Raw genomic sequence first — 10,309 nt, 5'->3', positions numbered from 1 at the left:
GTAATTTTTGTATCTTTCGGCTTACATCCACCCTCTGAAAGTAATTTGGGCCTTGAGGATGGTCTGGTGTGTGCTCGTGTTTGAGGGAGCGTTTGCTGTCGTGCAGGCTCCTGTTGAACAGCTAAGCAGAATAGGTTTCTTTTCGCTTTCCAGTGTTTGGTTCCTGAAGGCTGTCAGCATCGCTCAGGGGTCGCAGGCACGCAGCTGCAGCCCTGAACCTGCGGCACTTGCATGGGCATACATCAAATGCACCAAAAGTCGATAAAAAGTACGGGATTAGTTTTCAAGTTCTTTAATTTGTTGCTATTGAAATGCTGTGGCCTGTTGTTTCCATCTCACAAATGAAAGACTCAACAAACAAACCTGACTTATACTGAAGATAGCAAAGCTACTGCCTTTAAGATTAAATTTCACCACCTTTTCAAGTGTCCACAGCTTTTTTTTTTTTTTTTTTAACCACATCTAATTTGTCTGTGAAGCCTCTAGTAAGAATGACTTAGGAGTATATTACATTAAATGAAGTTTGTGGCATTTTGACTGCAATTCAGTGTCCCTGTTACCTGGCAAAAAACTCCATGTGTTTCAGATCTTACTGCTTACTGAAAGTATGCAAACAAGTCTCTTAAATTCTAATTTAAGAAAACCCTTTAGTATTTTCTTTGTATTTCATATAGGTGACATCTTACTGGATGGGTTACCATATACAGCCATTTCTGGAGTACAAATTACTCTTTGCTACTGTAGGATATAGAACTCAACAGCTGTTCAACCTGTTCCAGTATTTAACAGCAGCAGCTCTCTAGAAATCATAAAAATTTGCAGTCAGGTTTTTCACTTTATGATATGGCATAAATAAAGGAGAAAATCAAAATAACCAACAAGAGTATTCAATGTCTACCTTATTATCTCCTAGTAAACATCGAAGTCAAACCTAAGAACTAAGGACTTTCTTTTTCTTGCTGACCCCTATTTCTCTAAAATAAATTAATGATCCTTTTCTCCCTTTGTTCCACAGGTGCTAACTGGGTATTACTGTTCTCACTATCCCCTTGCCCACAGGTGCTAGCTGTTTTTTTCTCCTCAGTAGTCTAATTGTTCAGCATAATTAGGTTTTACTAAGAACAACTGTTTCTAACCTGTAGATTTTGCTGTGACTTGTCAGATGTGCTGAAGAAAGTCTGAGCTGAGGATTTTTATGCCTTTTCTAATAATAAGCAAGGCAAGGTTTATAGGGAAATATTTTTTATTAGTTGAAAAACAGTTTGCATACCTGAAAGGTTCTCATGGCTAAAACAAAACTTTCAGCTCAACACTCCCTGAAATGCTGCTTTTCTTGTATTAGAACTAGAAGAATCCTCAGCAAGCAAATTCCTGAGTACATCCTCTATTAAAAAAAAAATAGGTCTAGTTAATTTTAAGATTTTATACAATGTGTAATTGTATCAGATAAGTTGGACTAATTGTAGGGTATAAGCCTCCTCTAAAAAGGCACTTCTGCCAGCAAATTCTACCTTCTTTTCATTTCTTCCCCTTTCTCTCATATAGTACTTGATTGTACTGTGCATTCAAAAGATGTATCCTATTCATTTATCAGTAACCATCCTTTGGGAGACTGAAAACTGAGGAGGCTGATTGCATTTTCACTCCCATTTCTAGGAGTGACAACTGTTCACAACAAAATAACAGTTTCTGTCAATTATAATTACTTTTTTATATATATATACTCACCACTCTTCCAAACTAATGCCATATTTTAACTGACTTATTCCTAATGAAGGCATACTAGAGGATGGGAAAAGAAGACCAGGCTCAGAAGAATGTTCATTATTTATCAGAGTACTTACTTCTCTAGTGCTTTATCGAATCAGCACCCTAGTACATATCTGCTTAATTTTTAATCCTGACAAATAGAAACGTGGTTGAAAGGATCATTTTACAGGAGTTATATATTCTTTGGAAAAAGCACTTGGCACAAATTCTGCCTAGAAAAATTACTTAGATATGATATAATATGCTATTTGCCCTAAAGCTTTATACTGTTCCTATTAATCTCTAAGAGACACTGAGTTAGTTTCTTCACAAATGTCTGCTCAAAACTGTCACAGATCAGAGGGATGAGGAATAAGGGCAGAGTCTTGGCAAGATTATGACATTTATTCCTTTGAGTAAATTTGAAAATGTGAAAAAGGTCTTTTTCTAACATATTTTATTTCACAGCGCTGCACCAGACAGTTGCTGTAACACAGAAGTCCTTGATGTTTTGTAGCTTCTGTTTCATTGGAATGGTAGCAAGCCCCAGCACATATATTCCTGGAGTGGACTGTTACTGCAGTTGTAATATGTTTTAATAGAAACATAAGCTGCCTCCCCCCCCTCCTTTTTTTTTGTCAGAGTAAGTTTTACTATGGCCTGGAGCAGGAAAAGAGGGTATGTAGTACTTCTGCACAGTGACAGGTTTGATATGTGGGTAGTGCAAATACTTTAAAAGGAAGCAGACATCCTTTGAAGTTTACACAAAGGTCTCTGTAGAAAACCTAGACATAATATGATTGTAAATCTAATTATAGTAAGCTGTCTAGAAAAGCTTAATTTCAGTCAATCAATCCATTTTATTTCAGGTTCCATTTTATCAAGTAGTTGCAATGCCTGTTTAGTAGGCTCCTCCTAACAAGGCATTCTAGTGCCTGAAGGGTCTTTCTTCTTAAAAGGTACCATTTGTTCTTGTTCAGTTTTCTTCGTTAAAAGAATAGGGATCTTTTTTAGTTATAAAATCTCAAAATCAGATATTGCTGAAATAAGCATTACAGAGAAGAAAATTAATTGTAAAGAAAACATCATATGGAAGTGCTCTCTTTGCTTTGTCAACCACTTTGGGGCACACATGCAGAAAATAGGCCGTATGATTTTAACATGCAGATGTGCAAATAATATGAAAAAATGAATCCTGAAACACGTTCTTTGTTCAGTTATACTAATAAGAATATCAGGAATTCCACTCAAGTGATTTAAATCAGTTGCTGAGTGTAGTGATGTAAAATGTGCACAACAACATACAAAACATGCTTACTTGTCTTTGCCCTTATGTCCTTCAGAACTACTGCTTACTGCCACCTGTATCTGACTCTTAAAAATCTGTACTCTCTGTGACCAAGCCATACTTTTAATTACTGAGAGAAACAGCTGTTTTCTGGCAGTACAACTAATCCATGGAAGGGAAGGAACAGATTGGAGTTACTGAAAAAAATAACACAGCAAAGGAATGGTGGAAGAAATAAATGTTAGAAAATGGATGGAAAGAAAGGAAGGAGGAAAGGGCCAGGGACGATAGAGAGTCCTTCCCTTGAAGACTGTCATTTTTTGATCCTATATGGTCATAAAGCATGTTTCTGTCTACTTTTTAGGCAGACATTTTAAATGAATTCTGAAGTGGCAATATATCCTGTGCATGTCTGTACAGCAGCAGTTAAAGAGGTTTTACTGTTTTAGTACTTCTGAAAGTTACTACTGCCCTAAGAACCTTGAGACCAAACTTTTCTTTCCACAACTATGTGAAGCACAAACACCTACAGAATAGACTTCCTTTTATTTTGCCACTGATGTCTCGGTGCTCGTCTGAAGACTTGAAAGATCAGAGACAGTTCACTCTCAATTACTGCTCAGTTTTTGATTTCTCTGTAAATATTGTCAGAAATTATTTCAATTTATAGTAGTTTTTGTGCAAGTTTTATAACATGTTTTCAGCACTGGAACCAAATAGGCATCAAACTATGAAGTCTGTGGTCATATCTGATCTGATCTAGATATTAACTGGAAGTTTATCAGCGAGCCTAAAGATATTTATATCACATTACATTCTGTGCCTTCTTTAATCCTTTGGTAAATAAACTGTATTGAGTGGAATAGTTGAGAACAGGATTTTATTTTTACTTTTCTTAAATATTCAAATAGATCAATAGATAATACTAAATAGTTCCTAAATATGTAAATTATCTTAACTGTAGTTTAGAAAATGGAAAGAGTGCCACTGTTTCTTTAGGCTGTTCATACTCTGCTTTGAATTCCAGCTTATTCTGAGAATCCTAAAAGACATTGATTTATCAGGCTCACACCTTTTAATTCATAACGCAGCTGCTGTGAGCTGCTAACTAGATGTTACGTCAGGAAACTCAGGACTATCAATGCCAATTATAGTTAAACAACTTACAATGCTTCCTTGTAATGTTCTTTAGATTTTTCCTGAGGCTTTAAGGAGTGTTTAGACATGCAATTAAGAAAGTCTAAATCAATGTAACCTGTTTTTCTGAGGTTCTTCCATTTGTATGTTTAACACACAAAGAATCCCATGACTTACCCTGCTTTATTTTAACAGTATTTTTCAAGTAAAGCTGAAGGAATGATTTTTAAATGCCTTTTTTGTCTCATACAAAGCTTAGTGACATAATCAAAACTATAATAAACAAAAAAAAAAAAGAGAGCCGCTACACTATAGAAAACTATAAACAAAATTGGAGTTTTCTACAGGTTAACTGTTTCTGATTTCTGATAAAGTATTACAACAGTGAAACAGGAAATCAAAATAAACACTTTTAAACCTACTGATCATTTACTCCATCTTAGTAACCACCTGTTTTGCCGATTCCTTTAATGCAAGTATAAGAGTTAACTGTCCTCAATTTAGTGAAAAGACAGCATATTTTGCCAAATGTGCTGTAAGAAAGGATGTGCTACTGGTAAAGAAATTGATTTCTACGTTATTAGTTATTTCTTGGATAGCCACTAGGTGGGAGTATGTTATTTTAAAAGAAAGCATGTCAAACATGGCGCTTTTTATTTTGAAGTAGGTATGCAACTCTCTTTCCCCAGCACATGGGAGGTCATGTAATACAGGCTAAACCATGCTGAGTTTTAACTGATTTTGGATATGCAATGCTTGTGTCTATATTGGACGCTCTGCAGAAACTGCCCTCCTTGCTGTTCCCCCAGTGGTAAGAAGAGTAGAAGCTGTAGGACACTTGCACATTGTCAACTTGAAGGTTGTAGGCAGCTCGCTATGTCCCTGGACCTAACGTAAGCAAAAACTTACTAGAAGTGGCACCCTTCACCAAGAGGAACTCGTATCCAAACAAGGGACACAAGTACTCTGCATAAACAAGTTATATAGAAAACCACAAGGACAGTGGCCAAAAAAGATTCTGAGGATTGACTATAAAAGCTAATAATAAAAAAGCATTGCTACCCCCCACCAAAAAAAAAAAAAAAAAATCAAAAGCCAGACATTTGCCAGATAGTCGGGGAACTGACAAATGATAAAGATATGAAAAGGGCCTTCTGAGGAAAATTAGGCCATAGCAAAAAATCTAAATTGATTTTTTTGCAGTAATATTCAATATAAAAGTGTTCAGAGAAATTCTCAGTGTAAACCCATTCCTTTTTAGCATGGAATATATCCTCACACCAGCCATAAACTGAGGGTGTCAGCAGAAACCATTTAGGACAGATTAGTAAAATCAAAGTAACAAGTTGACAAGACTGGGTGCATTCAAGAATTCTAAAAAACTCCAATATGAAATTGTTGGGTTGATAGGTGCAATGTGCAACACATTCCTGAAGGCAGCTATGGTACTAGAAGTGCCAAGTTAGAAGGACATTGTTAGAAGAACTCCAGCACAAATTTGTGAAACTGCAAAACAGTAAATTTCAATTCCACACCAGGAATATCTGAGAATTGTAAGACTATAAATGGAGAAAATGAATGCAAAATGATTATTCATTGTTCCTTGCAGTATGAGAGGGGAGGGGGAGGAGAAGCAGCTAATGTAATCATCAGGCAGACAATTTAAAATAAAGTGCTTTTTCTTATAAAACAATCTTGCCACAGAATGTTTCAGAGGCCAAACAGGTAAGTTAAAATGGAGTAAGACAAGTTCATGGAGGGTAAGTCCACTGGTGAGTATTAAGCATGAGGAAATGAATGCAACCTTCAAAACAGGAAGTTCATGAATTGTTGCTTACTTAAAATTTTGAGACTATACCAAGAAAGACTCTCTCTGTATGCATACCCTGTCCCTAAGCACTCACTATTGCTTATTGGTGGAGAAAGATATGGAGCTAAACTGACCTTTGGATATTGCCAAGTACATTCCTATATTCTTATATTGCTGAAAAATTTGGCCCTCATCTTTAAGCTTCCAGGCTCTCAAAGGTAGTTAAGTTGTTAACAGTGTCTGGCTCTAAAGGACACTCTTGCTGTAGCTCTGCATTGAGAGTCCAAGTTTCCTACAAAATTAATGGGAGTAGTTGTTTTCACAGAAGAAATATCTTCAGAAGCCAGCTGTAGAGTGCATTGTCTAAACTAGCAAAAAATTAGGTGGAAATACAGGTGGCAGGACAGAAGGAACTGTCTGTAGACAGCTGTCTGACTAGATTTGAAAAACTACAAAAAATAAAAAAGCTACACTATTTATAGCCTGTAAAAGTCTTTATATCATAATTCAATGTAAGGTTCATAGCGATCAGGCAGTTCATTTCTGAACATCATTACTGAATTTCCACAGGTACAAGATATTGGGGAGGTCAGGAAATGGGAGGGAGTATTTCATATCTAATCTCGCTCCCTGTGAAGTCAGTGACAAAGCTCCTGTTGATTTCAGCTGGAAGAAAGGCAAGTTAATGACGCTGTTGTAATAAAGAAGATTGGAGTACTGTGCACTTGATGGTGGATCTGGTGAATTGCTAAGAATCTGTCCTAACAGGGTAATTTTAAATACATGGTGCTAGCAAAGTGAATGTTGTTCTTCTCTTTTGGATTTTTTTTTAATATAACTTACCTTACTATTTTTAATTAGGATCAAATATTTTGTCTACAGATATCTCACTCTTATCCTGTTTTCTCTTCCTGCTCAATTATACAGTAAGTTTACAATTAATATGTCACTAATTGAGTGTCCTTCCCATAACAACAGACTGTTGTTGCAAAGGTTTGTATTTAATTGCAGGATTGAGTACTCTCTGAGAGAGAGCTCTTTAACACAAATACTCCCCAAACTGAAAAATGCAAGCAACAAAGTTGTTGAGGGAAAGTAATTTCTATAACTGGTTTGGGTGGGTATTTTAAGTTTGCCTGTAAAAAAATCTTTACAAGTCATAAAAACCTCATTATAATTTTGAAACACATTTCATGACTATGTATCAGGTCTACTTCCTGTGCAATTGTCCATGCTTTAACAGTGTTAGATTTACTGGAATTCATCAAAGACATCAGAAATAGAAATGCTCCATTCCTCATTGGAATTTCAATATATTAGCCAAGCAGAATTATTACAGAACAAATTATACTGCTTTCTCCAGGCGAGTTTTTGAAAAGACTATTCCCAGTCCAATCCCTGTCTGCTAAATAAATGATCAAATTGTACAAGTAGCTATTTTAGAACAAGAATAGAATGGTTCCTACATATGGTGTGACTGAAGCAGTGCTACATGCTCTCAAAAATTGGGAGTAATAGTTAAAGAAAAAAAAGATATCTTTACCATGTGATTGTCAGTGCTAAATGGCTGGTGTACTAGATGAAGAGGTGTTACTTCTGCCTCTGTTTCTCAAGACCATATCCTAGTTTACGACACATTTAGAATTGCAAAGGAGCTGAGTTTTATGTACACCCAATGGAACACGGCTATGTGACTATGGGTAGCAGAGACTACATCTTCAAGCATACTTGAGGCATTGCAAACTTACACGCCTTCCAGTCTGGGGTGATTCTCAACCCTCAGTTAGGCATTCAGGCTCCTCTTCTAAAGCCCAGGACAAGTTAGATACCTCAGGAAGGACTCCTCAGAAACCGTCTGAGCTGGAACCTGTGTAAATGAATAATGAGAGGCTTGGGATGGAACTTTTACAGTTTTGGGAATATCTGCATAACTGGAAGCACAGACTCCTAAGCTTTTGCTTCAGGCAAGTTGGTATGACTACAAAACACAAGGCAGGATCATGAGATGATACTAGTTCAGGTTCCAAAAGCAACAGAGCTGTGATAGCATGATGCTGAACCAAGCAGCCTTGGTCCCCTAGGGCTAAGCGCAGTTCTGTATTTCACATAGTTACACTATTTCTGATTCTGGAGGCAACCAAGTCATCATCAGCTCCAGGCTACTTACACTGTGTACTACCACATCATTTAGACAGACTCTGTAAGAATGTGGTTGAAACCAGGTGCCTCCTTCCTCCTGAGCATTTGCTTGAAATTAAGTACAATCTTGTCTGCAGACAGAAATAGCAGAAGTTAACCTGTTTAATATCTAACTCTAATCTTTCCACCAGGGGTACAGGAGACTTCTCATTATATTCACACCCCCATTTCTTCACTTTTGATTAAAATTAATTACTAACTTATTTTTCCTACTGTGTGGCAGTAGCAGACCCACCCTTCCCTGTGTTTCTATGCAGTGCTACATGGAAATGTGCAAGTCCACAAAATTGCTAGGATTGCAGGTCCAAAGCTGTGTTGGGCCTAAGACTATGCAGAAGCTTTAGGTAGCCTGACAAGTTTAGCAGAATATAAGTCTTCATTTGCATGTAGTCTTAATTACATAAAGTAGTATACCTCCTTAGTCTCACGGAGTACTGTGATTTCACAGGCAAAAAATTGTCTTCTGGTAAGGAACCATGCTTTGTATTTATTCAGTACATTTAATGCAAGGAACCCACAGCCTTATGCAAATATTAACCAAGTCTTGTAGCTGGCCAGAGTATAGGGAGATTATCATCATCCCAGCTATAGAAATGGGAAAGAATAAAAAAGAGAAACTAAAGGCAATGGTTAAAGAGGTACAGTGGTTACATCTTGCTTTGACTAAATTAACAGTACACCAAAGTAGCAAACCTTTGATCTAACCTGAGTCGCTTCTTTATTTTTACCTGGAAGTTTCCTGAATGACTGCAGTTTGTGTTGTGACAAAGTCAAAAACGTCCCAGTCTGGGTGTTTCTAGTTCCTGGAGAAGTCTGAGGTCTAGTCCCCACTCAGAACCTCACTGGGGCCTATAGACATGAGAAGCAACACTGAGGGCCCTTAGGGACCTAATATGCAGAGCCCAAACTGAGTTTGAGCCAACACAAAGTGGTCAAGGAGCCATTTTCTCTCAAACTCAGAGCCCAAGCATTGCCTGACTTTATAAAAATAGTCCGATAGTCACATTCCTAGAGCAAGAGGTTTAAGATTAGAAAAGGTGAAAAAAGCCACCTTGTAAAAGCCCAGTGAGTCTCCTGGAAGGGCACAGTCCCCTCAGACTGAGAAGGGCCTAGGAACCAGGCCTCCCACATCCCCAGAAGCTCCACAACCATTCCCCTTTTGCACTTGTTTAAACAGTAGTATTGCTATTTTCATTCAAGTGCTGCTTCATCAGGAAGAAACTCAAAGGTTTTGAGTAACAAATGGACAAAGGCAAGTCTAACCTTAAAATTCTGGTCAGAGTAACCAACTAAAGATTGGAGCACAGGTCCGTGTACTTGTACATGATTGTCCATACTTCTTGACTGTTTCATGACACCAGTTGCAGCCCATGGTAACAAGTGCTCTTTCACTTGGGACAACACAGGCCAGGGAGCATTACCTGTAGAGGTGAGAGGGCAGTAGAGGTGAAGAAGGGAGTTTAGCTATACAGACACATGTCACAGTGCACCACCCAATGGTCAAAAAATGGGCCCTAGGCCCATTTTATCGCTAGCTTAGATTACAGCCTGTAGCATTTAGGGTGCATTTCTCAAGTTAAGGGAAGGCATGATAATTTGTTTAATCTCAGCCCAAACAGGGAGCCCTGTCTGGGGCTCCCTAAACTCAAGCTGGGACAGGAGAACAGGCACATCACTGTGCCCTGTGTGCCCACTTACGTAGCTCAAGATGAAGCTCCTGCGTTCTCCCTCTTCAGAGGCACACGCCTCTCCACTCACAGACCTGGCCTTCAGCATGTCTAGTAAGCCCTGCTCTCACAAGGGAAAGAAACTTACCTATCTACCCCTCTTACTTTCACTGCCCTATTCAGAACAAGCACCTGTTTTTTGGTGTTGTGATGTAGTTTTAGGGGACTACAAAGCTGAAAAATCACACTATTACAAAGCAGAGATAGTGACTCCTTTCTAATTACCAGATTTGCGACAGAGAGGAGGCAGCTAGTAAAACAAGGGCCCAGGGTTTGATAGAACTCCCTAGTAACAACAGGATTGAAAAAAAAAAAAAACCCAAAAAAAACCCTCCTTACAGAGTATCTCATAGAAAGGTGTCTACTCTGTGAGAGACAGATACAGTAATCATAAATCAG

At 37.9% G+C, this 10,309-nt stretch overlaps 1 long non-coding RNA gene across 1 annotated transcript; it reads right to left on the bottom strand.

Moving 5' to 3' along the window:
• Positions 1-1,268: 1,268 nt before the first annotated feature.
• LOC136992257 (uncharacterized) lies at positions 1,269-9,485 on the bottom strand. Its single transcript, XR_010884384.1, has 3 exons — positions 9,447-9,485; positions 7,733-7,851; positions 1,269-1,384 (listed from the first exon to the last, which is right to left on the bottom strand). It is a non-coding gene; the product is annotated as an uncharacterized lncRNA (long non-coding RNA).
• Between the last annotated feature and the right edge of the window lie 824 nt (positions 9,486-10,309).

This window comes from Apteryx mantelli, chromosome 5 (assembly GCF_036417845.1).
Source record: "Apteryx mantelli isolate bAptMan1 chromosome 5, bAptMan1.hap1, whole genome shotgun sequence".
In the NCBI taxonomy this organism is placed as follows: Eukaryota; Metazoa; Chordata; class Aves; order Apterygiformes; family Apterygidae; genus Apteryx; species Apteryx mantelli.
This window is presented reverse-complemented; position numbering and strand designations above follow the sequence as displayed.